We start from the raw sequence: 13,403 nt of genomic DNA, 5'->3' as shown, positions 1-13,403 counted from the left end.
AAAAGTTGGCGAAATTGGAGAAAATTGTCAAATTGTAAGAGATCCAAAGTTCGGGGACTAAAGAGCAATTATTGAAAAGTTGTGTTGAACCTCGCAATGAAGATCCGAGCATGCGAGGAGTCAACTGTATGAAAAAAGATGTCAAAGGAATCAAATTTAGTCAAAATATGATCACAAATCAATTTCTAACCGAAAAGTTGTGCTTCGAAATTTCATCCTTACATTGAGACTCATTTTTTACATATCAAACGATCGAAGCGAAGAATAATATCTGAAGAAAATTCGTACCCCTTTGAGTTAGCTTTCTAACGAGCTTTGAATCACCTCAATTAGACATCGAACGATAAAGTTATGCTAAAAATATTGAAGGACGCACAGAAAGAATTTTTCGCCCAAACCCCATGAAGCTGAATTGGACAGTAAGGGCAGCGCCGTGGCACCGCCTATGTGGGGAAATGTATTTTGATATTTTTGGATTTCTTTCTCGGCCCATTCCAACCGAAAATCGTCCAACACTTGAGGAGACTATAAATACTACCTAAAAGACCTAATTAAGAGGGGGGAAATGAGCAAGGAAAAAGGGAAGCAGTCGGCAAGAACACATGACTGGAAAGAGGAGTTTAGCCGGCCAATTACAAGAATCTTCAGGGGACAATTTGGAGATGAATCCAAGGGGATTCTAGCTGGTCAATTGCAAAAATCTAGAGACAAACCCACGACTGGTCAATACAATTAAAGAAGAGGAATTTAATTGAGAGAATTTGGCAATAGTGGAAGAAGAAATTGAGCAGTAAAAATGAGTTTTTCTATTTCGTTTCATCTCTATGTTCTTTCTTATTAATTTATTCATGTCAATTCCTTTAATTATGCACTAAATTTTAATCTTACAGTATGATGTAGCCTACTTTAGACATGTTTGGATTCCATTTTAATTATTTCAATTGATCTTTCCATTTATTTATTTATGTTGTTTGTGCGCAATGCTTTCAATTAACTAACCACTAATTGATTGATTTGATGTTCTAAATGTTGGCGCTCGAAAGAGGCAAATTTAGGCGTGATCTAAGACAATATAACCTAGATTTCGTAGGTATCGAGAGAAAGTGCGAATATTTGAGGCATGTATTAATTAAGAACCACGTGCTTGATAATTTTTATATTTTTAATTCGGAATAGAGATATTGGAATTGAAATATAAAAATAGATTTTATTTGGTGCTCGAGAGAGGAAAATAGAATCAATTTAGCATTCTTGCCTATAAATTTGGAAAGATTGATAGAAATAGTTATACGGTTGAAAAATATTGTCGAATGTACGGTGAAATCATTTCCTAGGCATTCATAATTTGATAAGAAACTTCATAATTTGCCCTCGTTTACTTGCATTGTTCATTCTATTTAATTTTAATTTAACATAAAAACATTGACTCGAATTTTGATCTTCTAAATAAAGGGAAAGCTAAAATAATTATAGTACTTAATTGATTCAAATATCAATCCCTGTGGGTTCGACATCCTAACTTCTTTACTATATTACAAAACTTGATACCGTACACTTGCGGTTTAAAAATCACGTTACATAAATCGCGTGGCAATTATATATTAAAAGTATTTATATCCAAAGTTGATTGGACCTAAGGCATAATACTTACAATCTATACATACCTATTTATCTTCAAAGCTGCCTTCAAAATTCGTCAATACCTATGAATTTGAGGTGAAGCAATTATAAGAAACCACAAGTAACAACTTTGAGACTGTCTTAGCTTTACGCTAGCCGACATTAGCCTCCAAAGCACTACGATTATCGCTTTGGTTTCCTTATATCTAGAATTTACTTGGTGGCGTCATAATGAAATCTAGTATTCTTGCTAGAATTCTTTCATTGGATTGGGTGGTGAAGCGCGCTATTTAACTTCTAGGTTTGACAAGGAAAAGAGCATTTATGAAAATCTGAACTTCTTGTGCCACACACTAGTTGTTTAAACAAAACACCTTAAGGATTTACCCATATGTTGTGGCACATTGTTTGGGAACAAGCTTGCCATTGGAGATATTTCCAGTCAAGATGCAATTTGGATTATTCTTTATTCCAACCTGGTCATCTATGATTTGGCTTCATAATTTGGCCCTTTTTTGCTATTTACTCGAGGGGCATTTTCTAAAATTATTAGTAATGCTGAGGTATGGCATTCTAGTGCTTCTATTGGCTTTCATCGAGTTGTTGTTAGCCATAGTTGTCATGGAAGTTCTAATGCTCTTAAAATCAATGTCCTGAATACAAAGGAGATAAGCTACTCTTTGCATCATCTCAGTAGTAAGGTAAACCACAAAGGTGGTAGTTGAAAAACAATTTTTGCACCCACAACATACATGAACCATTAAAGGTGAAAGAATCTCCTCAGGTAAAGCCTGGAACTCTTGGAACTTGGCCACTTCAAAAATTAATGATCGCAACAATAATTTTAACAAATTACTCAAACACCTAGAATAAGCAATGGAAGAAGCACAACTTGGGAAGCTCCAAGATGATGCATCTTCTAAGGTTGAAAACTGCAAGTTCTATGTATCTCTCTGATTTAGTTGCTCTTGTTTGTAATCTAATGGTTCAAGCTTTTAATGTGGGAGTTGCTGAGAGATCTTTTCCACTACATCTACCAGCATTGGTAATTCAGTCAGCACCACGCATGAAAAAAAAATTGAAGAGAATTTGCCTTTTTTATTGATTTCTTGATGCTATAGACTACAACTTGGCTAGAAAATACAAAATTATGACTATGTACACCAAATGCCTATTCTTATAATTGAAGGCAAATCCTAGCTCGTGGCTTTCTTATTTATTGAAAGTAAGCCTAGCTCGTGAACTTTTTATTATCAGATGTGTTATTTTAGAACCCTCATTCCTTGAATAAAGGAAGAGACTAATTGCCAGACGTGTCTGCCTTTGAAAAAGGAGTCTTTAATGGCCTTACTTGTGAAATGTTTATTCCCCGTCGCGTCAGATGCTTATTCCTTGCTCCGTGGGATGTTCATTCCTCGCCTCGCCAGATGCTTATTTCTGGCCTCACAAGATGTTTATTCATTGCATTGCGAGATGTTTATTCCCCGCACTCGCCAGATGTCTATTAATGGCCATGAGATATGTTTATTCCTCGCCTCGCGGGATGTTTATTCCCCGCCTCGCCAGATGCTTATTTTTGGTCTTGCGAGATGTTTATTCTCTGCTTCGTCAAATGCTTATTCTTGGCCCCATGAGATGCTTATTCCTCGCTTCGAGGGATGTTCATTCCCTGCCTTGCCAGATGCTTATTCCTGGCCTCGTGAGATATTTATTCCTTGTCTCGCGGGATATTTACTCCCCGCCTTTCCAAATACTTATTCCCAGCTTCGTGAGATGTTTATTCCTCGCCTCGGGGATGTTCATTCCCTATCTTGCCATTTGCTTATTTCCAGCCTCGCGAGATGCTTATTCTTCGCTTCGCAAGATGTTCATTCCCCGCTTCGTCAGATGCTTATTCTTGGCCTCGCAAGATGTTTATTCCTCACCTTGTGAGATGTTTATTCCATGCCTCGCTAAATGTATATTCATGGCCATGCGAGATGTTTATTTCTCGCCTCGCGGGATGTTATTCACCGCCTCGACAATGTTTATTCTTAGCCTCACGAGATGTTCATTCCTCTCCCCTCACTATCGTCGAGCCTAGCTGTAAGACTTCGTCTATTCGAGACGCTTATAAGACTCCGATATTCAAGAGCTATTTGCAGAATGTCTATTCCCCACTTTGCCAGATGATTATCCCTAGCTCGGCGAGACTATTCCTCGCTCACTATCGTTGAGCTTAGCTCTTAGTCCTCGTCATTCTGAGGCCAATCACTAAGACTTCGATAGTTCAACAGCTATTTGCGAAACGTCTATTCCCCGCTTCGCCAGATGCTTATCCCTGGCTCAACGAGACTATTCCTCGCTCACTATCGTAGAGCTTGGCTCTAAGTCCTCTTCATTCCGAGGCCAGACACTAAGACTCCGATAGTTCAATAGCTATTTGCGGGACGTCTATTCCCCGCTTCGCCAGATGCTTATCCCTAGCTTGGTGAGACTATTCCTCGCTCACTATTGTTGAGCATGGTTCTAAGTTCTCGTCATTCCGAGGCTAGTCACTAAGACTCTGATAGTTCGAGTTATTTGCAGGATGCTTATTCCCTGCTTCACCAGATGATTATCCTTGGCTTCGCGTGATGACTTATCCTTGTATCTTGCTACCGTCGACTCCAAGTCCTCTTCATTTCGAGACAATTGACTAATACTCTGATAGTTTGAGAGTTATTGGCGAGATGCTTATTCCCCGTCTCACTATCATCGAGCTTAACTCTAAGTCCTAGTTTATCTGAGGCCAGCTTATGAAGCTTCGATAGTTCGATAGTAATTCACGGGATGACTATCCCCCGCCTTATCAGATGCTATCCACAGCTTATCAAAGCTTTTAGCCATCTCCCGCACATCGTCCCTTGTGGGTCAGCGCCTCGATCGAGATGAGCCCATCAGCTTTACAAAGCTTCTACATCCCAACGCGTCGTTCCATGTGGGTCAACGCCTCGATCGAGTGTAGCAAAAACTTCACAAAGCTTCCATCCATCTCCCGCGCGTCGTCCGTATGGGTTAGCGCCTCGATCGAGATAAGCCCATCAGCTTTACAAAGCTTCTACATCCCGATGAGTCGTCTCCTATGGGTCAGTGTCTCGATCGAGCGTAGCAAAAGTTTTACAAATCTTCCAACCATCTTCCGCGCTTTATCCCTGTGGGTCAATGCCTCAGTTGAGATGAACCCACCAGCTTTACAAAGCTTCTATATCCCGACGCATCGTCTCCTATGGATCAGCACCTCGTTCGAGCATAGTAAAAGCTTTAGAAAGCTTCCAGCTATCTCCTACGTGTTGTCCTTGTGGGTCAACACCTCAATCGAGATGAGGCCATCAGCTTTACAAAGCTTCTACATCCCGACGCATGGTTCCCTGTGGGTCAATGACTTGATCGAGATGAGCCCATCAACAACTCTATAAGGCTTCTACGCAAGTCATCAAGTAGCTTATCAAAGCTTTTGGTAACTGTCGTACGTCGTCTCCTGTAGATCAGCACCTCGGTTAAGAGTAGCTAATCATCTTATCAAAGCTTCTGCTAACTCCTGTACGTCGTCCCTTGTGGATCAGCACCTCGGTTAAGAGTTGTCAATCAACTTATCAAAGTTTTTGCTAACTCCTGTGTGTCATCCCTTGTGGGTTAGCACCTTGGTTGACAAGAGATATCTACTTAAAAGCTTTAACATACACTCTAACGATCAAGTCAGTCGACAGTGGTAATACCAGGATGCCTTTGCAACTTATGTCCAGAACATCGCTTCAACTGCTTATATCTACAATCTCATCTTTGCATCAACTTCATCACAGTGGCTTATATGTCAAGTCCGACTTACATATAAATATTTGACTCGCCCTTGTGGGACTGTTGTGATACTAGTATCTCAATGTCATTACATTATTACTAATTCATATGCTAACATATGCATGATATTATTGCTGCTAAGTATGTGTGTCACATCACTGCTAGAATGTCTCATGACCCATGACACTTTTTACTAGCACTAGTATGCATGTCACATTATCTACACCATCGTCAAGCGTATGACCTGTTATGGGGAAAATGGATCCAATTTATTTTATATATGTGCAGTTGAGACATTATATTGAATTGCAAGTTGGTTTAGTTTATATTACAGAGGAAATGCTATCGAAATTTCGAAAAATAATATGCAACATCTTTCGAGGCAATTCGTAAGCCCTCACTTATTCAGGCTCACGCAAATATTTTTTAAGGCAATTCATAATTCCTCACTTATTGGAGCTGGTAATATTCTCAAGGCAATTCTTTATATTTCGAAATCCAACCCACACATGAATGTACGACTCAGACTTGAGAGGACTATTGTTATACCTATAAAATAATTCATATTGCGCCTTTCTATTGGATTGGGATTGGGCTTGGACTTGGCCCATTAGCCTTAAGCCTCACATGGCCCATTACATTATATATATATATATGTTATTCATTTCACAAATGAGGTAAGTTCTCTAACTCTCGCCAATTTCCCTTTCCTGACACTTGTACTCTTTATTTTCTTTTCATCCGATCGTTGACTTGACCGTTGGAGTGCAAACGATCGTCAGACATTTTTCTGGACCTATGGCCTTTGCTTTCTAACGGGGTGTTCCGTGTGCAGGTTTGGAGGGAACAAGGTCGAAGATCTGTTGACGACATTTTTGGAGGTCAACAATAACTGTTTGAGAGTTTTGACTTCTTTGTGACTTACTCATCAATTGTACTTTTTAACGAAGGATGAATGAAAATATAATTATTGTTTTAAAAATCTCTTGAGATAGATTTTACATTATAAAGAATATTTCTATTGTCAACTTCCTTTGTTTGGCAAAATTTATATATAAGTTGTAAGTAGATATCATTTTTAATCTCACAAGAACCATCACTTATGTTTATTTACTATAAATTAAATTGTGTTTAAATTTTTTCAAACGTTGGCTTGGAGAATCATCTTTTGAAACCCTATTGCATTGCTTAACCAACATGAATTTGGAGTTTATTTCATTAAATTTCTTATTTTTTTCTAATATACGTGTAATTTTTATTTGAAGCGTACATTGTCCCTACGGAAAATTCTAAATGTATATAATTTTTGTCCATAAGGGTATCCATGCCTCTCACATGGGGTGGGACCTACAAAAGTGTGAACCCCACCCCATGTGAGAGGCATGGACACCTTGATGTACAAAAATTATGTACATCAAGCAAAATCCTTGTCCCTACTTTATAAAAAATGCAATGGAGAGTTGCAGTAGATACAATAGTGATCAAATCCCCTTTCATTTTTTTTTGTCATTTTTCCCTTTTTTTCGTATTCTTTTCCTATTTTTCATTTTTTCTGTATGAGAAGGAAACGACGATGTTTTACCTTCATTTGTGTGAAGACGACGTCATTTGGGTTAAAGTCGTTTCAATCTTCTCTCTCAATATATTGCAATCTGACAAAAAGACACTCTCTCTGACTCTCTCTATTTTCTTACGCTACCCGGCCACGCATCTTCAAATCCATATTTTCTGTTTCTTCTCATCCACACAAATTTCTCACTATTCTCCCTTTCTTTTCAAGCCTTTCTATTATCATACATCTGTGTTATGATTTTTTTGATGGATTGGAATTTTTGTTATGTTTTTTGATTTTGATTTTTGATTTTTGGCTTACAAAACTCTCCGCTTTGGATCGTGAGCACGCCAAAATCTACCCAATGGAGCTACGGGCTACGAATGAGGTTCATGCTAGCCTGGAAGAATTGAAACGGCATCTTGAGGCTTGAAACCCAAGCAGATCATCCACTTATGTACCCTCTGTAAGATTTAATTGCTTTTTGTCTTCATCTCGAAGAACATTTTGGGATTTCTATTGATATAAAATTGTATTTCCATTTTCCAGTGCATGTCCTTTCATGGGCTTATATCTTAGCAATTTGGAAGTTTATGAAGAAGAAGCTAATAAGGTTGACCCTAACTGGTCTGTTTCCATTTCGGCACGTTCGTCTGCATGACCTTTGGTGGAAGGAAAGGCGGATTGTACTGGAGATTGTCGGCTTTGGTTCGCAAAAAAGGAACAGTAGTAAAGATGATATATTCGAACTCGATGGTTGCATTCGTAAACTCTGTAAATATAGAAAATACAACCATGATCTCAAGGTATGTATGAGGCGCACGTGTCAATTTTCCAGCTGGATAACTTTGCATTTGAACAAGAGGTGTTGTTTGTTAGGTAAATAATTGCATCCACTGTAAACCAATTGAGTGAAAATAAAAAAAATTGTATGATTATACGAATTTGTGTGGGTATGTTTGGTATGCCCATTTGAGCTATATGAACGGTGCAAGTAGTTTTGATTTAGAGCTTGTAGGTTAATAGGTATTGCCTATGGCTAAAACAAAAACACCTTATTTTTTGTCTTTTTTTTCTTTTTCCATTTTTTTTGGGGTCTGTTGAGGTGCTGCTTTGCTATTAGTAAATAATTTTGGAAATGAAATGATAAACCTTTTAGATTTCTACTTTCAGGCGTAAATTATTTGAATAAAAAATCCATAGAAACCAAAGCAATCATAAAAGGTGCTGATATAATTCTCTTGTTTTGGGTATATTTCTCACAATTTGGATATTTATATTCAATTACCTCTTTTATTTTTTATTTATCAATTATAGTTGTTATGTATAAGTTTAGTATCAATGTCGCTTTAAAATTTTTTGGAATGTTTGTTAGGAAGGATTGTATAGACTTCTTGTTCACTATATTGTCCAATTTTGTCAAACAACTTGTACGAAACACACCCTTTAAGTTTGAGCTAAAGTGAAGTGATTAAAATGTCTTTCTCCTTTCCTTGACTGAATCCATTCAAACACAAAGCACCATATCGTTCTCTATACCGTAGAATTAGTTTGCCACACTACAATTTTGTGCCGTACTGTGATACTCTATATAGGAGGTTCTTAATTTTCCCTGTCTTGTGCTGTGCCTTCATTCTTCTTTTGAACTCAATCTTGTAACCCTTAATTGTTCATTATTTTCAATGCTCCAATAGGTCAAGGTTATGGTCTTACTGAAACCTTTTCTGGTGGAACATTTTATGAATATGGTGATACGTCCGTTGGTCGAGTTGGCCCTCCCCTACCTTGCTCATTCATCACAGTAAAATGTACACAGTTGTATTTCACTTCAAAGTATCACATGTGTTTGTAGTATGTGTATTTCTTCTTCATGTATGAAAAACATAATCTCTATTTTGGAGTGTTGGATTGCTTATATTAATTCTTTATTTTAAAACATCCCGGAAAAAATGTATTACTTATAATTTTATCTCTAAATTTCAATTGATAGATTAGCCATAGGGCAGATACTTAATTAGCGATTCTCCAATGCCGCATGGAGAAATAGTTATCGGTGAACAAAATGTTACCCTTGGATATTTCAAAATGACGAGAAATCAAAGGAAGTGTACAATGTAAGTAATTTTCAAATTTTGTGCCTTTCCTTTTTTTTTTTTTTTTTTTTTTTTTTTTAATCTCACATTGTCAAAGAGCATTGTTTGGCTATGCCTAGAAAGTTTACTTATTGTTAAACAAGTAACTTTTTATTGATTAGAATTGGAAATAAGTAGAAGCTACTTAGTTTGTTAGTAAAACAATTGTTACTTTCAAAACATAAATAACATTTTTTAACTTAAATGTAAGAAAAATGTGATTTATCCATATATGTTTGGAAATTGAAAGTAACTTTTATTTATTTTAAGCTAGCCAAATGTGCTCTTTACTTCAGCTTAAAAGTATTTACTTTGTTAATCTGATGATGCTTAGGTTGATGAGAAAGGAATGAGGAGGTTCTATACGGGTGATGTAGGGCGATTCCATGTTGACTTATAAGCAAGTTGAGTTTGAAATTATAAGCAAACTAGTATGGCCTCATACATAGTTTTCTTTATATTGCAGTGGCCCTTGTTTCCCTTAAAAATCTTTTCTATTGATCTTCAATACATATTAAGGCTTTCTGGATTGTGCTGAAATAATGGATGTTGCTTGAAGAAGGGCTCGTTGTACACCTATGGAGATCATAGGTTTTATTTATCATATATGGCTGGAACTTTTAGAGAAACCTCACATGCATTGTGCTGGAACCATTAAATGATCAAGCATTTAGTTGTTTGATTCATTCACTTCCAAGGAAATTGAATTTGTCTATTTGTTAACGTTTAATTTGTTTCATTCTTCAATGGCATTTGTCCAGTTTCTAAGAATTGAGGGGTGATAGATATTTTGGATGATGGTACAAAATACAGGTGGATACTTTATTTTTGGATGTGTTTTTTGCCAACTAGAAAGAATTATTTGGATATGTTTTACATTTTTTGGTGGGTTAGGTATGTGCTTTACTTATATTTTCTCTCTTAATCCTTCGTTCTAATAATTAATTTGATTTAATGCAATTGTTCCAATAATTATTGTATATTCAGATCCTGTTATTTATAAACAACCAAGAGAAGAAGTAGAAGTGATAGTGCAAAAATTATTTATTGTCTCAACATACTGGCTCGTTGGTTTTATTTTGTAAATACTGCATCGTATCTTTTTACAACTTGTTTGCAATCCATTTTAATTTTTTGATGTATGCTTTATTATTTAGTGGATCAAATATTTCTCACTCATGTAAACTTGCAATCTTTATCTATGTCAAATGTTTCTATTATCATTTATTGTCATGTTCTACATACACATGATGTCTTTAAGTTTATTTTTTGGTGAGTTTCTTTGTGCAGTAATATCAACTTTTGAAATGATCACCTTGTTGGATAGAGCAGTAGCGAGGAAATAATATGCTCTCAAGACTCTTGAATATTCCTTTTTCAACTTTTTTTTTAACATCTACAATTTCTACACTAATAAAAACATAATAAATATAAAATTTATGCAACGCACGTGTCAATGACTAGTAATAATAAAAATAACAAATGATTAACAATAAAACTATAAGTACAAGAAAAATTTAATAGAATTTGTACCGACACTAACGTGACAAAATGTAAGTGGATCGTTCTTCTTCTTTTTTTCCCATCTTCTAATGATGTTCCACCATGTATTGTCTGTAAAATTTTTTTGTTAAAAAATTTTGTACTTATAGCATGATTCAATGATTAATGTGAATGTTTATTTGGAAAATAAACAAACAATGGAATATCATGTCCGGATACTAATTAATGAACATAACTAATTTGATTTTCTACTAAGGGCTGTTTGATTGGTCACATTTTTTATGGAAAACATTTTTCATTTTTCACAAAAGGGCCTGTTTGTTTGCAATATTTTTTAGGAAATTCCATTTCCATCCCCCCCCCCCCCCCCCCCCCCCCCCCCCCCCCTTTTGTGGGGGTGGTTTTTTTTTTTTTTTTNCCCCACACGTGCATTTTCCATGAGTTGGTGGACCTTTTTTTTAATTTTTTCTTTTATTTTCAGCTATGTCCTCAAGTTTTATTCACAATTGTAAAAAATTATATTCTTTTAATTGACAATTTTCACAAAAAACAAAGTCAAACGAACCTTAAAAAATCCAAAATTTTAACATTTTTCAGGTGAAAAATTATACTGATAAAAAACATTTAATTGACAATTCCTAGAAAAATAAGTTCTAAACAATTCAATTTCCTAAAATTTGTTTCTTTCTATTCAAATTTCATTCTTGCAATCAAACAGACTCTATGATCACTGTACTAGAATTGAACATGTACAATTAATTAAAAAAAAAAATTGAATACGCACAATTTAAACACGAAAGAATGAGCAAAATGATAGTAATTAATGCGGGAGGAGGATAAGATGCCCCACTTTTATCGGGAGAAGCTAAACGACGCCGTGATAACGACATCACCAATGAGCAAATTGGTAGTAATTAATGCGTTTGTTTGGAAAAAAAATAAGGATGGTTTAATGAAGGTGAGTTATATAATAAGTGAATAATTTTTAAAGTGAAAAATAGTTAAGAATGTGTGGTTAAAATAAATGTTCGGCTCTTTGAATTTATATAAGAAAAAAATTATAATAAAGCACAAAAATAGCATTAACTACTAAAGAACATATTTTTCAAAAAATGAAAAAGGTTTAGAGCATATTTGGTTATGCTTAGAATAAAAGTAAAGTTTCTTAAACTTAACTCTAAAAAGGGTTATATTTGATTGAGACTTCTAAAGACTTATTTTTAAGTGGTGACTTTTGTGAATCTTATGAGTTTTTATAAATTTGTATGGAATTAGTGGAATTTATATAAACTTTTATTTTTAAAATTTTTATAGACTTTTTTAAAATTCGAATGACTTTTGAAAACTTTCATTTAAAATAGAAATCACATGGATTCTTACATAAAAGGTCGAGGATTGATTTCCATTCCGTTCATCCATGTAGTAAAAAAATATTTCTAAAAGAAAAAAAAAGTAAATCACCTTAATTAAAATAATTAAAAAATATTTACATAATGTTTCAAGTAATATATTTAAAATTTAATGACAAATTAGTCATTTTTTTTAAGTATAAAATTTTAGAGTAATGCTCCTCTACCAGATTTATAAAATGTCAGATATAGGAGCCCCTCTCCCATTTTCTCTCACCTCGACAGGCCCCATAATTAAAAAAAATACCCCTCCAAAAACACACCCCACCTGAACTGTGAGAGGGGTTGCACTACCAGACCTCTTACAGGTCTGATAGTGTAGCATGGTTGAAAATTTTATTAAAAAATCGATCAATTACACAAAAAACTGGACAAAAGATTTGTTACAAGAATTTTTAGCCCTTATTTGAGCCACATTCTTGTCAAAAAAATACATTTTTGAATAGTGTATTAATTGAAAATGTATGATTAAAAATAAAGATAAGTTATAGATTTACATGTAATATTATTTTATTGAAAATATGTGATTGAAATAAGATTAAATCACTGTTAAAGAATATATTTTGATGAAAAAAGGGGCTCAAACAAGGACTTAATTACAATTTTTTTTTTTTTAAAGATTGAAGAGAAACAATTAAAAAGATATAAAAATGAAATTAGAACAAATATAATTAACAGGTGGAATAAAAAATAATAATCTTTCAATCATAACTACAAGGTCCGAATAATGGAAGAAGAAAGAGAATATTTACATGACATAAAGCATATTTAAAAAAAATTAAAAAAATTGAAGTTTCCTGAAATCTTGGGATGAATGGGAGACTTCTTTCGAAATTTTGTTTTTGTACTTTCTATTTTAAATATAGTGTCCTGCAGATTTTTATGAAAATTTTTAAAAGTCATTAAAATTTTGAATACTACAAGGCTTTTAGAGACTCCTAAAAACTTTTAATTAAATATATCGAAACTTTTAAAAAGTTTATAAAAGTCTTTATTGAATATATCAAAATTTTTAAAATCTTTAAAGGTTTCAATTAAATATATTTAAACTTTTTAAATACTTAAAAGTTTTTAAAATTTTTTTTAATTGAATACACTCGCGGCTAAAAATAACATTGTAATTGGTGGCTGCTATCCATGCCTAGTCGTATTTAGAGAATCTATTTTTCCAAACTAATATATATAATCAACCCAAGACTAAATGGGACCCACTTAATTGTTTGAAAAGGTTTGTCCGACGAAACACCTTTTGCATCCACTCGATTCTATTATTTGCTGTTGTATTAGTCAAAAACCACGATGAAAGTTTCTAGTATTTCATATTTAAAACAAAATGAGTATAAATATACGACAGACTTAGCATGTTTGCCT

General features: G+C 34.5%; 1 long non-coding RNA gene across 1 annotated transcript; it reads left to right on the top strand.

The window, feature by feature from the left end:
* Positions 1-7,079: 7,079 nt before the first annotated feature.
* LOC111374664 lies at positions 7,080-9,989 on the top strand. Its single transcript, XR_002699173.1, has 4 exons — positions 7,080-7,454; positions 7,538-7,794; positions 8,979-9,102; positions 9,455-9,989. It is a non-coding gene; the product is annotated as an uncharacterized LOC111374664 (long non-coding RNA).
* Positions 9,990-13,403: the final 3,414 nt, after the last annotated feature.

The sequence above is a fragment of the Olea europaea genome, unplaced genomic scaffold, assembly GCF_002742605.1.
Source record: "Olea europaea var. sylvestris unplaced genomic scaffold, O_europaea_v1 scaffold1273, whole genome shotgun sequence".
In the NCBI taxonomy this organism is placed as follows: Eukaryota; Viridiplantae; Streptophyta; class Magnoliopsida; order Lamiales; family Oleaceae; genus Olea; species Olea europaea.
Note: the sequence above shows the minus strand (reverse complement) of the source record. Positions and strands in the feature narration are given on the sequence as shown.